Source organism: Panthera uncia, assembly GCF_023721935.1.
Source record: "Panthera uncia isolate 11264 chromosome B3 unlocalized genomic scaffold, Puncia_PCG_1.0 HiC_scaffold_1, whole genome shotgun sequence".
NCBI classification, from domain to species: Eukaryota; Metazoa; Chordata; class Mammalia; order Carnivora; family Felidae; genus Panthera; species Panthera uncia.
The window spans coordinates 70054040-70074586 of record NW_026057582.1 but is presented as its reverse complement, the minus strand read 5'-3'; positions in this window follow the sequence as shown (position 1 = coordinate 70074586).

Genomic DNA, 20547 nt, shown 5'->3' with positions numbered 1-20547 from the left:
ATATGTATACTTGAAAAGAATGTGTATTCTATTGTTTTAAGATGGAATGTTTTGTATATCCATTAAGTAAACCTGGTGTCATGTGTTATTTAACACCAATAATGTGTTTCCTTATTGGTTTTATGTCTGGATGATATATCCATTGACACAAGTGGGGTGTTAAAGACCTCTGATATTATTGTAAATTTCTTCCTTAATATCTGTTAATATTTCCTTTGTATATTAAGTGCTATGGTGGGTGTATAAATACTTACAAATGATATATTCTAATGTTGGATTGAACCTTTATCATTATGTAATGCCTTTCTTTGTCTCTTGTGATAGTCTTTGTTTTAAAATGTATTTTGTCTGATATGAATATTGCTACTCCAGCTTACTTCTCTTTTCCATTTGCCTAAAATATCTTTTTCCATCCCTTCACTTTAGTCTGTATGTATGTTTAGGTGTGAAGTGAGTCTCTTAGGTGTGCAGCATACAGATGGGTCTTATTTTTTTTTTTTTACCCATTCATTCACACTATGTATTTTTCTTCCAATATTTTATTGAAATTCAAGTTAGTTAAGATATAGTATAGTCTTAGTTTCAGGATTAGAATTTAGTGATTCATCACTTACATACAACACCCAGTGTGCATCACAAGTGCCCTCCTTAATGCCCATCACCCATTTAGCCCATCCCTCTACACATCTCCCCTCCAGGAACCCTCTGTATGTTGCTGTAGTTAAGAGTCTCTTATGGTTTGCCTCCTCTTTGTTTTTATCTTATTTTATTTTTCCTTCCCTTCCCTTAATCTGTTTTGTTTCTTAAATTCCACATTTGACTGGAACCGTATGGTATTTCACTTTCTATGACTCATTTATTTTCCTGAGCGTAATACACTCTGGTTCCATCCATGTCATTGCAAATGGCAAGATTTCATTCTTTTTGATGGCTAAGAACATTCCATTGTATATAAACACCACATCTTATTTTTCCATTCATCAGTCAATGGACTTTTGGGCTCATTCCATAGTTTGGCTATTGTTGATAGTGCTGCTATAAACATTGGGGTGCACGTGTTCCTTCGAATCAGTATTTTTGTATCCTTTGGATTAACACCTAGTAGTATTCATAGGCTAGTTATATTTTTAACTTTTTGAGGAAACTCTGTACTGTTTTCCAGAGTGGCTGCACCAGTTTACATTCTCACCAAAAAGTGTAACAGGGTTCACCTTTCTCCACATCCTCACCAACATTTGTTGTTTCCTGAGTTATTAATTTTGGCCATTCTGACAGGTTTGAAGTAGTATCTCATTGTAGTTTTGGTTTGTGTTTCCCTGATGATGAGTGATGTTCAACATTTTTTCATGTGTCTGCTTGTCATTTGTATGCCTTTGGAGAAATGTCTGTTCATGTCTTCTACCTATTTCTTCACTGGATCATTTGGTTTTTGGTTGAGTTTGGTAAATTCTTTATAGATTTGGGATACTAGCCTTCTATCCAATATGCCATTTGCAAAAATATCCCATTCCATAGGTTGCCTTTTAATTTTGTTGATTGTTTTTTTTTTTCTGTGCAGAAGGTTTTTATTTTGATGAGGTGCCAATAGTTCATTTTTACTTCTGTTTTTCTTACCTCCAGAGACATGTCAAGTAAGAAGTTGCTATGGCCAAAAACAAGGAGATTGCTGTCTGTTGCCCCCTCTAGGATGTTGATGGTTTCCTGTCTCATATTTAGGTTTTTCATCCATTTTGAATTTATTTTTGTGTATGGTGTAATAAAATGGTCCAGTTTCATATTTCATGTCACTGTTCAGTTTTCCCAACAGCATTTGTTGAAGAGATTGTCTTTTTTCCATTGGATATTTTTTCCTCCTTTGTCAAAGATTAATTGACCATATAGTTGTGGGTCCACTTCTGGTTTCTCTGTTCTGTTCCATTGATCTATGTGTCTGTTTTTGTGCCAGTACCATTCTGTGTTGATGATTACAGCTTTGTGTAATACAGCTTGAAGTCCAGAATTGTGATGCCTCCCACTTTGCTTTTCTTTTTCTACATTACTTTGGCTATTCAGGGTCTTTTCTGGTTCCATACACATTTTAGAATAGTTTGTTCTAGTTCTGTGAAAAATTCTGGCGTTATGTTGACAGGGTTTGCATTGAATGTGTAGATTGCTTTGGGTAGTATTGACATTTTAACAGTATTTTTTCTTCCAATCCATTAGCATGGAATGTTTTTCCATTGCTTTCTCTTCTTCAGTTTCTTTCATAAGTGTTTTATTATTTTCATAGTACAAATCTTTTACCTCTTTGGTTAGGTTTATTTCTAGTATCGTTATGTTTTTTGGCACAATTGTGAATGGGATTGATTCCTTGATTTCTTTTTCTACTGCTTCATTAATGGTTTATAGAAATGCAATCATTTGAGTACATTGATTTTATATCTTGCAACTTTACTGAATTCATGTATCAGTTCTAGCAATTTTTTTGGTGGTCTCTTTTGGGTTTTCCACACAGAGTATCATGTCATCTGTGTAGAGTGAAAATTTGACTTCTTCCTTGTCAATTTGGATGCCTCTTATTTCTTTTTGTTGTCTGATTACTAAGGCTAGGACTTCCAGTACTATGTTGAGCAATGTGATGATAGTGGACATCTTTGTTGTGTTCCTCAAAAGCTGTCAGTTTTTACCCATTGAGGATGATATCAGCTGTGGGTCTTTCATATATGGCCTTTATGATGTTGAGATGTGTTCCTTCTATCTCTTCTTTATTGAGGCTTTTTATCAAGAAAGGATGCTGTATTTTGTCAAAATTTTTTTTCTGAGTCTATTGAGAGGATCATATGGTTCTTATTCTTTTATTAATGTGGTGGTGTATCGTGTTGTAAATCCCACTTGATCATGATGAATAACTCTTTTTTAATGTACTATTGGATTCGATTTGATGGTATCTTGTTGACAATTTTTGCATCCATATTCATCAGGGATATTGGGTCTGTAATTCTCCTTTTTAGTGAGGTCTTTGTCTGTTTTTGGAATCAAGATAATGTTGCCCTCATAGAATGAATTTGAAAAATTTCCCTTCCATTTCTGTTTTTTGGAACAGTTTTAGAAGAAGAGGTGTTAATTCTTCTTTAAATGTTGGGTAGAATTTCCCTTGGAAGCCATCCGGCCCTGGACTCTGGTTTTGGGGAGATTTTTTTATTATTCTTTCACTTTCTTTGCTGGTTATGTGTTTGTTCAAAATTTCTATTTCTTCCTGTTTCAGCTTTGGTAGCTTCTATGTTTCTAGGAATTCATCCATTTCTTCCAGGTTGCCCAAAATGCTGGCATGTAATTGCTCATAATATCCTCTTATAATTGGTTGTATTTCTACTGTGTTGGTTGTGAGCTCCCTGTTTTCATGTGTAATTTTATTTATTTGGATTCTTTCTCTTTTCTGTTTGATTAGTCTGCTAGGGGATTATCAATTTTGTTAATTCTCTCAGAGAACCAACTCCTAGTTTCATCGATCAGTTCTACTGTGTGTGTGTGTGTGTGTGTGTGTGTGTGTGTGTGTTTTGGTTTCCTTATAATTAATTTCTCCTTTAATCCTTATTATTTTCCTTCTTCTGGTTTTGGGCTTTATCTGCTATTCTTTTCCCACCTCCTTTACGTAAAAATTTAAGTTCTGTATTTGAGACTTTTATTGATTTTTTTAACTTTATTTATTTTGAGAGAGAGAGAGAGAGAGAGAGAGAGAGAGAGAGATTGGATCCCAACCAGATGATCTTTGCACTGGCAGTACAGAGCCCAACACAGGGGTCAGTCTCACAAAATGCAAGATCATGACCTGAGCTGACATCAAGAGTTGGATGCTTAACTAAGTGAACCACCAGATGACCTGAGTCTTTTCTTGCTTCTTGAAGAGGACTTGTATTGCTATATGCTTCCCTCTTATGGCCACCTTTGCTGTATCCCAGAGGTTTTGGGTTGTCATGTTTTCATTTCCATTTGTTTCTTTTTTAATTTCCTGGTTAACCCATACATTCTTCAGTAGTATATTCTTTAACCCCATGTATTTGTGATTCTTCCAATTTTTTTCTTGTGGTTGACTTCAAGTTTCATAGCATTGTGGTCTGAAAATATGCATGGTATGATTTCAATCTTCTTATACTGGTAGAGGCCTGATTTGTAACCCAGTATGTGAATTATTTTGAAGAATGCTGCATGTGCATTCAAAAAGAATGTGTATTCTGCTGCTTTATGATGAAATGCTCTGAATATATCTGTTAAGTCCACCTGGTCCAGTGTGTCATTCAAAGCCATTGTTTCCTTGTTGATCTTATGCTTACATGATCTGTCAATTGTTCTAAGTAGGGTGTTAAAGTCCCCTACTATTATTATATTAATATCAGTAAGTTCCTTCGAGTTGTTAGCAATTGATTTATATATTTTGTTTCCTCCAAGTCTGGGGCATAAATATTTACAATTGTTAGATCTTATTGCATAGACTCCTTTATTACGATATAGTGCACTTCTTCATCTCTTATTGTAGTCTCTGATTTAAAATCTAGTTTGTCTGATATAAGTATCTATTCTAGCTTTCTTTTGATGTCCAATAGCATGATAAATGGTTTTACATCCCCTCACTTTCAATTAGGAGGTGTGTTTGGGTCTAAAATGAGTCTCTTGTAAATAGCATATTGATGGGTCTTGTGTTTTGTTTTGTTTTGTTGTTTTTATCCATTATGATAACCTATGTATTTTTGTTGGGGCATTTTGTCCATTTATATTCAGAGTAATTATTGATAGATGTAAATTTAGTGCCATTGTATTACTTATAAAGTCACTGTTCCTGTAGATTGCCTCTGTTCCTTTCCAGTCTTAGTTGCTTTTGGTCTCTCCCACTCAAACCATCCCTGTTAATAATTCTTTGTTTTTTAAAGATTATTTATTTATTTACTTATTTTGAAAAGACAGAGATAGCACAAGTGGAGGAGTGGCACGGGGGGAGGGGAGAGGGAGAGAGAGAGAGAATCCCAAGCAGGATTGTACTGCCAGTGCAGAGCCTAACATAGGACTTGAACTTATGAAACCAGGATATCATGACCAAAGAAACCAAGAATCAGACATTTAGCTGACTGAGACACCCAGACGCCCTTCCCTTTAATCATTCTTGCAAAACTGGTTTAGTGTTCACAAACTCCTTTAATTTTTACTTCTCTTGGAAACTATCTACCCTTGTATTCTGAATGATAGCCTTGCTTGATAAAGTATTCTTGGCTGCATACTTTTCCCATTCAGCATATTGAATATATTATTTCACTCCTTCTGACCTGCCCAATTTCTGTGGGCAGATATGCTGCTAATCTCATGTATCTACCCTTGTAGGTTAAGGATCTTTTGTCCCTAGCAGCTTTCATAATTCTCTATCTGTATTTTCCAAGTTTCACTAAGATATATCCTGATGTTGACCAGTTTTTGTTGATTTTTAGGGGAGTTCTCTGTGCCCCATGGATTTGAATGTCTGTTTCCTTTCCAAGATTAGGAAGTTCTCAGCTTCTGCCCCTTTTTCCTGCTCTTCTTCTTGTGGGACTCCTATGATAGGAATATTATTTTGCTTTATGGAATTGCTGATTTCTCTAAGTCTATGTTCATAATATAATAGTTTTTTTGCCTTCTTTCCCCCTCTTATTTTCCAAAATTTTATCTTTTATATCACCTTTTCATTCCTGTTCTTCTTCTATCATTGTTGTGATTACATGTGGTCAGTTTTGCATCTGAGCTATAGAATTTTCATTTCAGCCTGACTAGTTTTTAGGTCTCTTATTTCTTTGGCAAGGGTTTCTTTGGTGTCCTCTATGCTTTTTTCAATCTCAGCTAGTATTCTTATGACTGTTCTTTTAAATTCTTACTCAGATATATTGCTTATATCTGTTTTGAGCAAATCCCTGGCTGTGATTTCTTTTTGATCTTTCTGTAGGGGAAAATTCTTCCATCTTGTCAGTTTGTCTAGATTTCTGTCTTTTGCATGTTATAAAAGTGTGTTATATTTCCCGTCCCTGAGAATAATGCTATGTTAAGAAGATGTCATACACTGTCCAGGGCCTGGTGCTTCTGGTAATATTTCAGGTTTATGTTGGATGCACTCTGCTGTTGTGGTTGGCTGCTCTTTCCCCCAGGTCAATCATCTGCAGAATTTCTCCTTGCTTGCAGTGGGGAGTGTTTGGATCTTTAAGTAAGTATGCTTTGATTTGATTGTTAAAAGAAGTCTGTTTTTTTTTTTTTAAATCCTGATCCAAAAAGAGAGAAAATGAAAAGGAAAAAACCCAAAATAGACAAAAATCTGTAAGCGTAATTCCAAAGAAAAAGAAAGAAAAAAAAACAGCCTTATCCAAAATATGAGAAAATGAAAGAACAAAGAAATGAACCAAAAAATATAAGCCTGATTCTACAAGAGAGGGAGGGAAGGAGGGAGAGAGAGAGAAAAGAAAAGAAACAAGAAAGGAAAAGAGAGAAAAAAGAATTTTAAAGAAATCTGGTCCTGTTTCTTCCAGAACTGAAGCTGACACTTAGGAGCACTCTATGATTAGTAGACTTGGTGCATGCAGGGTGCCTGTGTTAGTCCTCTGCGGGAGAGGCCTGCTTCCCTAGCTCACACACCTGCCCTAATAAGGATGTCCCTGCAGGGTGCAAAGGGGCAGGGTTTGGTGTAAGCAGCTTCAGTCTCCACTGGGGGCATTGAAGTCAAACCATGCTGGTGGGCAGCGGGAGATGGTATCACCCCGCTGTCTCCTCCCCAGGGCAGGGAGTTCACGCCAGCCACTGTTGAGGAAACCCTCCCAGATGAGCAAACAGTCTCCCCTCCTCTACACCAGGCTTCCATCAGATCCCTGCCCTCCACCCGTGTATGCCCAGGCTGTCAACAAGCCCTGTGGCACAGCTCTCCTGTGTTTTATCTGTGGCACATGACTGGGATTCAAAACTCCAAATCTTAAAGGGCCCGGTAAGGTGTGGATCTGTTCCCCTCCTCTAGAGGAGAGCCTCGCAGCACTGTGCGTGGCTCCATTCTGTCCCAGAAAAGCTACGCAGGTGCCTGGGGCTTATGGTGAAGCAGAGCAAACAGCTGCCATCGGGTTATATGCCCTCTGGGCACACCTCTGTCTCCTGCTTAAAGGCACCAGCTGGGTCTTTCGTGCTTGGAGAGGCAATATACCTCTTCCAAGTGCACTCCAGGAAGGCGGAGATTCTCTCCCAGTGTGACTCAGGGGATCCCCACACCATGTTGTCCATTGTCCACTCCTGCGCCTCTGCCCTCATCCTCCCACTCCCTAGGAGCACTGCTGCTCATCAGGATCGATTCGGCCAAATGGTGCAGAGTCCTCTAACCTCAGAATTTGAGTTCCACTGTTTTCAAAAACTTGTCATAGTTCCTCCTGATGGCCCAGCCAGTCATTTTGGGGGAGTGCTTTTCTTTCATGAACTCGACCCAATGCTCTCTTTCCCCCCTCTCTTCTCTCCACAAAAGGTGCTCTCTATCCTCCAAGGCAACACGGCTTTTCTCTCTCCCAATTCACATCTCTGTACCTTGTACGTGCCAGGTTTTCTGTAACTATGCAGACTGTTCTCCCAATCCTCACATTGATTTCCTAGGTGTTCAAAATAATTTGATGTTGGGGCATCTGGGTGGCTCTGTCAGGTAAGCACCTGACTCTTGAGTTTGGCTCAGGTCATGAGCTCATGGTCCTGAGATTGAGCCCCAGGCCAGGCTCCACAATGAGCACGGAGCCTGCTTGGGATTTTCTCTCTCTCCCTCTACCCCTCCCCTGCTCATGCACTCTCTCTCTCTCTCTCTCTTTCAAACAAACAAACAAACGTTAAAAAATGATTTGAGAGATGAGGCAAGCCCAGGGTCCCCCTACTACTTCACCATCTTATCTCCTCCCTCCTATTATGTCTTTTGGAGTATTTGGCCCATTTAAATTTAAAAGAATTATTGATAGGTATGTGCTTACTGACAGTTTGTTCATTGTTCTCTAGTTGTTTTTGTAGTTTTCCTCTTTTTTTCTTGTTTTCTTCCCTTGCGATTTACTTTCTTGAGTGTAACGCTTGGATACTTTTTCTCTTTATTGTAGTGTATCCGTTATAGGTTTTTGGTTTGTGGTACCACAAAGTTTACATATAACACCCTATGTGTATAGCGGTCTATTTTAAGGTGACAGTCACTTATGTTTGAACACATTTTATTTTTTAAATTTTTAAATGTTTACTTTTGAGAAAGAGAGGGGTGGAGGAGGGAGGGGGAAAGGGAGGGGAGAGGGGCAGAGAGAGAGGGAGACATAGAATCCAAAACAAGTTCGAGGCTCTGAACCCTCAGCACAGAGCCTACGAACCCACGAACCACGAGATCATGACCTGAGCAGAAGTCAGATGCTTAACGGACTGAGCCACCCAGCTGCCCGTTTGAACACATTTTCAAAGCTCTACATCTTTGCTCCCCCTTGCCAGTATATATGTATTGGATGTCATATTTTATATCTTTTTATTCTGTATCCCTTAACTAATTGTTGTAGATATAGTTAATTTTGCTACTTTTGTCTTTTAACCTTCATACTGGCTCTAGAAAGAATTGAAGTACTACCTTTACTATATATTTGCTTTTACCAGTGAACGTTTTTTTTCCCCATAAATTTCCTCTACTTATGTCCTTTTCTTTTCTGCTTAAAATAATCTTTTTAACATTTCTTGTAAAGCCAGTTTAGTGGTGATGAGCTCTTAAGTTTTTGCTTGCCTAACTCTTTATCTCTCCTGCAATTCTGAATGATAGCCTCCAAGGAGAATAATCTTGATTATAGGCTTTTTCCTTTCAGCAGCTTAAATATATCCTGTCACCTCCATCTGGCCAAAGTTTCCGCCGAAAATTTTGCTAATAGTCTTATGGGTGTTCCCTAATATGAAACAGGTTGCTTTCTTTTGCTTTTAAGATTTTCTCATTTATTGTTAATTTTTGACAGTTTAATTATTTTGTGTCGTGGTATAGATCTCTCTGTGTTCTGGACCTTTATGCCTATTTCCTTCTCCAGATTAGGGAAATTTCAGAATTATTTCTTCTATTATGTTTTCAGTGTTTCAAATATGCTCCTTTCTCTCACTCTTCTTCTGGTACCCCTATAATGTGAATGTTAATATGTTTGATGTCCCAGAGTTCCCTTAACCCATCTTCTTTTAAAAGTTCTTTTGCTGTTCTAATTGGGTGATTTCTAGTATTTTGTCTTCCAAATTGCTGATCTGTTTTTCTGCATCCTCGAAGCTACTGTGCATTCCATCAAAAGTATGTGTTTTCCAAATCAGTTATTATATTCTTCAGCTCTGATTATTTTTATTTTTTCTCTCTTTTTTGAAGTTCTTTCCGAGTTCATCCACCTTTCTTTCATGTTTAGTGAAGCTCTTTATAACCATTGCTTTGAAGTCTTTATCAGGTAGATTAGTTATCTCTGATTTGTTCTTTTTCTTAGGTGTTTGTCTTATTCTTTTGTTTCAGACCTATGCTTCAGTCTCCATCATTTGTCGGACTCTGTGTTTCTATATTAGGTATGTCAGCTGTGACATATGGTCTTGAAGATAGTGGTTTTAGGTAGAAGGCCTGTGGGGCCCCAAAGTGCCATCCCTTATGGTTATGAAAATCAGGTGTTCCAGGGCTGTCTTCTGTGTGGGCTACCTGTGCCCTCTTATTATGACTTGGCTACAACTGCTGTGGGTATACTGGGGACAGGGTCGTCCCCCACCATATGGCTGAGAGGCCTGACTACAGTCGCTGTGGGCATTAGCACCCAGGGTAGCTGTCTCTGAGGCACAGTTGTGACTCCTGCAGGCATGATAGTGGCCAGAGCTTCCCTCCTCCAGCAGAAAGTCCTTTTGGAGATTCTGGTCCCATCTGAGGCTGCTACCAAGTATGGAAAGGTGAGAGCTGCTTTGGTGGGGGCAGCTGCCTGGGAAAGCAGGTTGGATGGGGTTGGTCTGCAGGGGAATGCCAGGGTGAGGTAAATGGTGTTAGCAGTGTAGATGGAAAGAACTGGTACACTGGCCAGGTAGGCTGAAGGACAGAAAGAAAGATGGCTTCCACCAGTGCCTGTTCCCTGATAAATTTCCTATGAATTTGACCCTTTGGCATCTGCCCTACAATTATTCAGTAAATCTTAACCTATGGCCGAGGCGTCTTTCAAACTGCTGCCTCTGCGCTGGTTCTGAGAGAATGAGATCATATGCAGGACCTTTAAGAGCAGAACCTCAATTTCCTCTAGCACTCAGGCACCCCTGGAGTTAAACCCTGCTGATGTTTTCTTTTCTTTTTTTTTTAATTGAAGCATAGTTGGCACATAGTTACATTAGTTTCAAGTGTACAACATAGTGATTCAACAGCTCTACACATCATGCTATGCTTACCACAAGTGTTGCTAACCATCTGTCACCATACAGCACTATTACAACTCCATTGACTATATTCCCAATATTGTACATTTCATACCTGTGACTTTATCTCCCACTCTCCACCTATTTTGCCCATCCACCCTCTCCTCTCTGGTGACCACAAGTTATTTTGTATTTATGGATATGTTTCTGTTTTGTTGATTCTTTTCTCAGATTCCACATAAAAGTAAAATCCTATATCTATCATTGTCTGATTTAGTTCACTTAGCATAATACCCTCTAGGTCCATTGATGTTATCGTAAGTGGCAAGATTTCATTTGTTGTGGCCAATATTCCACACACACCCAGGTGTGTGTATACCTCCCAACCTCTTTATCCATTCATCTATTAATAGATACTTAGATTGCTTCCATATCTTGGCTATTGCAAATAATGCTGCAATAAACAAAGGGGTGCATATATCTTTTAAAATTAGTGTTTTTATTTGGGTAAATAACCAGTAGTGGAATTACCGGATTGTATGACATTTACATTTTTAAGTTTTGGAGTAACCTCTATACTGTTTTCCGCCGTGGCTGCCCCAATTTACATGCCCACTAACAGTGCAAAAACATTATTTTTTTTCCACATTCTTTCCAACACTTATATTTTAAGCTATTCTGACATGTCTCAGGTGATATCTCATTGTGGTTTTGATTTTCATTTCCCTGCTGATTAGTGATGTTGCGCATTTTTTCACATGACTTGGCCACCTGTAGATCTTCTTTGGGAAAATGTTTATTCAGGTCCTGTTTCCGCCCCCCCCCCTTTTTTCTTTATTAGTGTTGTTGGGTAAGTTTTTTGTGTACTTTGGCTATTAATCCCTTATTGGGTATATCATTTGCAAATGTCTTCTCCAATTCAGGAGGTTGCTTTTTTGTTTTGTTGATGGGTTCTTTTTCTATGAAAAAGCTTTTGTTTTGTTCTAATAATTTATTTTTGCTTTTGTTTTCCTTGTCTGAGGAGACTGATCCATAAAAATGTTACTAAAGATGGTGTCCAAGAGATTACTGTCTATGTTTTCTTTTAGGAGCGTTATAGTTTCAAGTCCCACATTTAGGTCTTTAATTTCTTTTCAGTTTATTTTTGTGTATGGTATAAGAAAGTGGTTGAGTTTTATTGTTTTGCATGTAGCTGTCCATTTTCCCCAAAACCATTTATTGGAGAATTGGTCTTTTCCCCATTGTATATTCTTGCCTCTTTTGTCCCAGATTACTTGACCATATAGGTGTGGTTTTCATTTCTGGGCTCTCTATCCTGTTCCATTAATCTGTGTATCTGTTTTTGTACAAGTACCATACTGTTTTGGTTATTATAGCTTTGTCACTGTTCGTGTTGTCTGGATCTGTGTCTGGTATGGCCAGGGTCCCAGGGCACTCCTTGCTGTGGCTGCCTTGGTGGGATGGCCAGGGCAGTCCCAGAGCTCTCTACACTAACGGTGCTCTTGCAGGAAGGCTGAAGCTGAAGTGGGTGCAAGTTGGCAGGACCTGGGGCTTTCTGCAAGGAGGGTATCCTGGCGGAACAGCTGAAGCTGAAGTGGTTATGAGCTGGGACATCCCAGGGTGCTCAGTGCAGGGGTACCCTGGGCGTATTCTAGAGCAGTCTGCACTGGGGGTGCCCTACCAAGCCATCTGAAGCTGAAGTGGTGTGAGAATGGAGTTTTCTGGGGTACTTTGTGTCTGTGTCACCTTGGTGTGATGGCTGGAGCTATAGTGAGTGTTTCCAGGGTGCTGTGCTAAGGGCACTAGGTTTACAGAAGCAGTAGGCTGGCTAGGGCTCTGGACCCTGCTCTTATTTATACCATCAAGGTGGAGGAGGCACATGGCAGTCTCCAGCCCCTCCATCCCAGAGAGAGTTTCAGCAGTTCCCCTGCCTTGTGGCAGGGTTCTAAGGCTAGTTAATTTATATTATAGTCACTCTTTTAAACAACAGCTTCCTTCCGTCCCCCCACTCCAGGTGAGAGAAAGCACCTGGAACACTGCCCTTGTCTGCGCTATCAAGGTGGAGGGTACCAAAAACCATATGCTCACCAACCCTTTTGACCTGGGGAGAGTTCAAGCAACTCCCCTGTCATGTGGTTGTTCTAAGGCTGGATATTTTATAGTTAGTTTCTTAGACTGTGGCTTTTTCCTCTGCCCCAAGGCAGATGAATCTGCTTATGGTTCCTCAGTTCGATCTCTTCTCACTGCAGTTTGAAGCACTGGCCCTGGGAGGTTCCTTTTTGTCGCCGTGTCTCGTCTCTTTTGCCATTCTCTATGAGGGTATTTCTCTTGTGTTATGCAGAAGCAGTTCATTCATCCTTCAGTTTTTCTTTAGGAGCAATGGGTGTATAAATACGTGTAGGTTTGGGGTGTCTATGAAGGAGGTGAGTTCATGGTCTTCCTTCATCCGAAAAATCGTGATCTTCAAAGCCAGGTGTTATTGGGGCTCATTTTCTTGTTTCAGACACCCCAGTTCAGGGGTTCCCAACATGGAGCTTGAACCCCTCATTCTTCAGGAGGACTTTCTATGATACCCATTCTGCTTGTGGGTTGCCACTAGATACTTATCAAATTGCTATTTTTTTCACCACATTTCAGGGTGAGCAACATTGTATGTGAGGCCCCCAAGAGGTGAATCTGTTTCCTATAGCACTTTGAACCCCCTAGACATCAGCCCCATTTGTTTTCTAAGCCAGATGCTCTGAAGGTTTACCTCTCTATTTATAGACTCAGGGGCTGGGGTGTCCTATGTGGGGCAACAAACGTTAGTCTTTTTTGTTGTGGAAATCAGAGGAAGAAAGATTTGGTGTGTCTGTGGGAGGGGATGAGTTCAAGATCTTTCTATAAACCTTGCTTTGTCTAAGCTCAATTCCTAATAGGGTACTTAAAATTAGCCTCTCAACTCATCTCCTCAAAACAGGAAAGGGTAAACCCTTTTCTGGAAAAAAAAAAAAACCTAGATAGCTTTTAGACTGGTTATTTTACAAGGGAGGTCTAGTACATAATAAAAAACAATGAAAAGACCTGTGAAGAGGCAAGAAAATGTGTCCCATAATTTAGGAAAATATCGGTAGAAGTAGATACACATATCTACTTGATATGTCAAATACTTGATTGACAAAAACTACAAAATAACTACCATAAATTTTAAAGAAATAGAAAATATTGACAAAAAAGTACAGATTGTATAACTAAAATATCTAAGATTTTAAATGAATTTTAGCATCAGCTTGAACAAGACAAAACAATGTATGGAACTCAAAGGTGGGTCAATAACACAAATGGAAGCACAGAGAGAAAAGAACTAAAAAAATAACAAAGCATATGGGACCTAATACAGGGATATTGACATGTGGTTTAATATGTTTGTAAACAGAGTATCAGAAAAAGGATGAGACACAGCATGGGATAGAAGCAGTATTGCTGAGAGGTTTCTAAAATAGATAAAAGACATCAACCCACATAGTCAAGATTCACAGTGAACAAAACACCAGACAAATACAAAGAAAACTAAGCATGTGTCATGGCACGTTGATGTGAAGTTCACATTTCATTAGCCAGAACTGGTCAAAAGACCACACATAAATGCAAGTGTTTAAGAAGGAAGGAAAAGATAAAAAAATATATTGGTGACAACGAACCTCAACGTGTCTCCAGAAGCATATTATAGTATAGTTTTAATCTCACTGAATCTGTCCCTTAAGGAATCTTTTCTACAGTCACCTAAATTTGATTTGTGTGTTTAATGATAAAGTAAATCTGCATTTGGTAAATTTCAAAAATGTGAAGTGCTGTAGCCTTTACTTGTTCAGCACTTGTATTCTACCATGACACTAGTCCATCACTGCCAGAATCCTTGGAGTCACTTGCCCCCTTTCTGAATTCTCTATAGTGCTGTCATTTGGAAATAGTGAAGTAAAAGGCTGTGTCTCTGTTAATAATTACTATATATAAGGTATTTATTGGGCATCTACTAATTGTCATGCTCTGGTTTAGGTTCCAGAAACAGAGTTTTTAATACAGAGAAAAATTTTTACCTCTGTGAATTTTATGTTATTTGGAGGGAGACAATTTAAAAAATAAGTAAAATATAGATCATTGGGTAATAATCCTGGAAAGGAAAGTGGAGGGTTGCAGTTAAAAAATGGTAACCATGGACGCAACTGAGAAAGTAACATCTGAAGACAGTGGTGAGTAAACAAGGAAGCTTTTGGAGGGAAAAAAAAACCAAAACATTTGAGGAGACAGGACTTGCAGGTAGAGAATCCCTCCAGTAGGTAAATGTGTGCTTGATGTGCTCAAGGAAGAATAAATCAGCAAATGTGACAGAAGGGGAATGAGCATCATGTGTTAGGGAGCAGGGAGTATTGGGGACGAGGTCAGAGAAGCAATGCAAGCCAGGCACTGGGGATGGGGTTTGTGAGCCTGGTTTGATATTGCAATGCCTGGGCTTTTTCTCTGATCTAGATGAGAGCCCATTAGAAGGTTTTAGACAGGTGATATAATCTGAATTAAATTTTATCAAGATCACTCTGACTTATGTGGAAAGTAGGTTGAAAAGGGACCAGAACAGAAGTAGATTCAATAGTTAGGAAGCAATTGAAATAATGAATGATGGTGGTGGTTTTGATAAAGTAGGAGCAGTAGAAGTAGTGAGATAATGTTGATTTTCTTCAATATTTGAAGATTGTGCTGATGACTCTGCTTATAGAGATATGTATGGGCACAAGAGAAAGAAGGAATTCTGTAATTCTGAGGTTTTGGTGTGAAAAATTAAAATGTTGGAAACACCATGATGAATAAGGAAGACGGTGGTAACTCGGTCTTTGGCCTGTTACCTCAAATGCCTCAGAGGCAGCTGGAAACAGGAGTTGGAATTCATGGGAGGGGCCTTTTAAGAAATACTGAAAGGAGTTCTTCAAGCTGTAATAAAAGAATGCTAATTAGTAACATGAAAATATACAACACACTGGTAACTGTATAGTTAAATTCAGAATACTCTAATACTGTAATATGATGATGTATTAACCACTTAACTAATATAACTTAATCATTAGTATAGCTAGTTATTTTTAATACTTTTAACCTCTATAACAATTTGCTCATGAATACACAATATGGAAAGTAGAGTAGTTTTTTTTAATCAGTGTAAAATAGACTATTATAAGATACTTTATGGTTACCACGAGGCTTATATAAGATAATATCCTATAGTAGATACACAAAAAAATAGAAGGGAGTTAAACCATACATAAAATCATCAATTCATAAAGGGAGACAGCAAAAGAGGAAGAAAACAAGAAAAAGCCAAAAAACAATTAAATCTTTACCTATCAATAATACTTTAAATAAAAATAAATGAAATTCTACAATCAAAAGGCATAGAGTGGCTGAGTGGATAAAAACAAGACCCAAATATAATGACTACAAGAGACCCACATAGGCTCAAAGTAAAGAGATGGGAAAAGATATCATATGCAAATGGAAAACAAAAGAGAGGAGTGTATATATTTCTATTAGACCCACTAGACCTTAAATCAAAAAAAAAAAAAAAAAAGTAACAAGAGATGAAGAAGGTCAGTATATAATGCTAAAGGGGTTAATTTACAAGAGAATATAAAAATTGTAAAAATATATGCACACCCAACATCAGAGCACCTAAATGTATTAAGAAAACACAAAATAGTGAAGGGAGAAATTGACGATTATACAGTAACAAGGAAATTTATACCTTACTTTCAAGAATGGATATGTCATCCAGACAGAAAATCAATAAGGAAACACTGGACTTGGAATATACTTTAGACCAAATAGACCTAACCTGTATAAAGAACATTCCATTCAACAGCAGAATACATATTTTTCTTAAGTGCACATGGAATATTCTCCAGGATAGATCATATGCTAGGCCATAAAACAAGTCTTAGCAAATTTAAAAAGGTTGAAATCCTAGCAAGTATCTTTTCTGACCACTATTATATAAAACTAGAAATCAGTAACAGGAAGAAAATGGAAAATTCACAGAAAAGTAGAAATTAAAACATTCCTGAAAACCATATAGAAAAAGCTTCTCGATGGGAGCTCAGTCAGTTAAGTGTAGGACTTCAGATCGGGTCATGATCTCATGATTTATGAGTTTGAGCCCCAAGTCAGGCTCTGTGCTGACATCTCAGAGCCTGGGGCCTGCTTCAAATTCTGTGTCTCACTCTATCTCTGCTCTTCCCCTACTTGCACTCTGTCTCTAGAGAGAGCTCTCTAAAATAAATACAAATTAAAAAAAGAAAAGAAAAAGCTCCTTCACAGTGGTCTCAGTCACATTATTATTTTTTTTTTTGATAGGACACCAAAGCACAAGCAAAGAAAGCAAAATTAAATGGTAGCCTACAGAATGGAAGAAATTTTTCATCAAGTGTCTATTTGATAAGGAGTTGACATCCAAAGGTATCAATGGCAAAAGCCCCAAAGACAAAGGACCAGCAGGTACGTGGGAAGGTGCTCAACATTAATAATTATGAGGAAAAATGCAAACCAAAATCACCATACCACTGTATATCTGTTAGAATGGGTAGAAAGACAAGAAATAATGAGTGTTGGTAAACCCATGGAGGAAAGGCAACCGTAGTGCAAGTGTCCATTGACAAAGGAATGGATAAAGAAAATGTGATATGTATATAAAGATATGTGATACACACAGTGGAAAGCTATTTGGCTATGAAGAAGGAAATCCTGCCATTTGCAATAACATAGATGGAACTTGAGGCATTATGCTCAACGAAACAAGTCAGAAAAAGACAAGTACTATTAAAAATGCAGTACTATCAACTACACTCACCATGTTTGACATGAAATTCTTAGACCTTGCTCATTTTATAGCTGAAGGTTTGTAAACTTTTACCAATCTCTCCCTTGTCCTCTACCTTCCAGTCCCTAGCAATGACTTTTCTACTCTGTTTCTATGAGTTTGATTTTTTTTTTCTTTTTTTTGCTTTAGATTCCACATGTCAGAACGCAAAGTATTTTATTCACAGAGATAGAAGAATGGTGGTTGTCAGGGGCTGGAAGAAATGGGAAGATGTTCATCAAAGGGTACAAACTTCTAGTTATAAGTTCTGGGGAGTCTAATATATGGCACAGTGATTATAGTTAACAAGACTGTTAGGAGAGATTGCTGGGAGAGTAGATTTAAAATATACTCACCCCATACACAAAATGATGATTAAGTGAGGTGTTAATCTTATTGAGGTAATAATTTTACAGTATATACATGTATGAAATCATCACCTTCTATACCTTAAACTTATACAACGTTCCATTTGAATTATATCTCAATAAAGCAGGAGTGGGAGGAAGGAACCAACAAGGAGAAATGGATTAAAAAGGGAGTGTGTTGTGAAGAAAGTGCTTCAAAGAGAAGGGAGTAATTACCTCTGGCATGTGTTGCGGGTAATGCAGGTAAAATAAGGACTAAAAATTAGTGGCTTTAACCACATGGAACCCATGCACCATCACGAAAAGCAAGACCACAGTGGATGTGCTGGTCATGCATTGTTCGAAGGTGCCCAACCAATTGGGTGAGTGGTCACAAAATACTACCTGCATTGTGCTCCATCCCATGGAGGGTACAGCTATCTGTAATTCATCCATCCAGAGGGGTACCATTTTCTAATTCGCACAGACACAATATTTGCTAGCTGAGACGCTGTTGACAAAAAAAATTCTGGATCAATGCATTTTTGGAGTGGATTCAAAAGAGGAGAGGGGAAGGAATTGGAGACACTGTGTGTCTGTACAGGAGCCAATAAACCAGGAGAACAATGAGTTGGTACCTGGCTGGCGCTAGGGAAACAAAAACTTTATTTTTATTATTTAGAAAATGAGAGCTTTAACCATTAAGTCTGGACACTGATGGGAAAGATTCAGTACAGAGTAGTTCTGTGTACTTGTTTTATACTGGACATAATATGGTATGTCATTTACTCTGGTGAGTAAAAAAAAAAAAAAAAAGGAAAAGGTTAAAAAAAGTTATCTTAGGCTATACACTTGTTTGTTCACTGCTGTTTTCCTCATGCTTAGAAAATGCCCAGCATGTAATAGGCAGTCAATTACTATTTGTTGAATATTAATCAGAATTTGATATCATATCATCTAATTTCCTATCCTGAACCTTCAACAGCTGGACTCTGATACCTTTTCATGCAGGTCTATGTACACAGCAGTAATTCATTTGGACTGCTTTTGTAGAGAGAGGAAAGGGCACATTTATTCATAAAACTAATAATCTCCCTGCAGACCGAGAGCATGTCTTCCCAAATCTGTATGTGACTTAAGCACGATGTTTGGCACAACTTAAGTATTCAGGATAATCAAGGATTTGTATGTTCCAAAGCCACTTGATTATGTGAGTTGGATTAACATTTATTATACTGCCAAATAATTCATTCAATAAATTTAAATTTAAAATCTGTTTTAAATGCTGATGTTTTACTGATTAATAATAATATATGCTTATTATAGAAAGTGTAGAAAATGCAGAAAAGTAGAAGAAAACCATTTCACCTCTAACCCCAATATCCACAGACCATCGCTATTGATCATTTTGGTACGTTTTCTCCCACCCAATATAAGTTGATGGTTCTGGAGATCATTGCAATAATAATAATAATGACAATTACATTGCTTATGCACATACAAGATGCATTATCTCATTCAAACTTCACAGCCAACCTGTGAAGAAGGCATTAGTTCTGTAGCATTTTATAAATGAGAAAAATGAGGCTCAGAGAGATTGAGTCATTTTCCCAAGGCTGTTGCCCTTTAGTTCCCCCCTCTGGTTTCAAGTGCTATTAAATCTAATTTTCTCTAAGGTTGGAAAGGGTCGGTTCTGCTTTTAAGTGTCTGTCATGCACCCTTTAACAATTAAACATTCTTCTTGAAAGACTTCATTGATTGAGTCCCCTTGAAGACTCTGGGACTCCCTTTGCCTCTGCTCTCTGATCTGAGCAGCCTGCTTTGTTTAAATTTTTTTTTTTTAACGTTTATTTATTTATTTTTGAGACAGAGAGAGACCGAGCATGAACAGGGGAGGGGCAGAGAGAGAGGGAGACACAGAATCTGAAACAGGCTCCAGGCTCTGAGCTGTCAGCACAGAGCCCCACGCGGGGCTCGAACTCACGGACTGTGAGATCATGACCTGAGCGGAAGTCGACGCTTAACCCACCGAGCCAGCCAGGCACCCCTAAGCAGCCTGCTTTGTAAACATACATTTGCTCCATGGGTCTATTGTTCTTTTTAACAATCCTCAACCCATCCCCCACCCTCAAATGTTTATTTGAATTTTTTTTTTCCCCACAGAATCTGATATAAATTCTTGACACAATGGAGGTGATGAATAAATATACTTGCGTGAGTGGTAAGTTCTTCCATACCTGTAGTCTGATCTTTATCCTACATTTTGGGTTTATTTACTCTGTTTCTGATATTGGGGGTCAGCATAGTATGAGGTGAGAAAATAGCAGAGGACCTTCCTTTCTGTTTACTAACCTCTTCTAAGATTTTATGGGGAAAAGAAACAGCACTTTGAAGGCAGAGGTGGGAAGACTGATGTAAGGCACAGTTTGGGTATATACTGCATTGTGTGGATAATGACAATGGTCAGTTCTTAACAGAACAGTGGTTCCCACATGGGAGCATTGTTAAGCTTATTTGCTAAAAGTGATCCCTGCTGTGTTAAAAGGGGAAATAAATATCCCACTTTTATTTTATTTTTGCTACAGAAGAGAGAATAATTTTTTTTGAGATGCCTAGCTTTTTTAGCAGCCTGCCAAAGTTACTATTACCATCATTTGTTACAGTGGCTTTAAAAACATAAAACAAAAAATTCTTACATTCACCATGTCTGTTCAGAACCTATTTTAACATTCAGTCATGTCTCTTTGCTGATCTTTTGTACTGCTGCTGTGTTGGCATTAGCTTTGCTATTTATGATTCTGCATTCCTAGTATGACTCTCACATGTTCTTTAGTTCAGTACAAAAATATATTTGACCTGTCCTAAAAGAACTTAATTTAAAACCAACCCTTCTGAAGTTGTTTCTGCCTGTGTCTTCTAAATCTTGATGACCAAATCCAGAACTGTAAAATG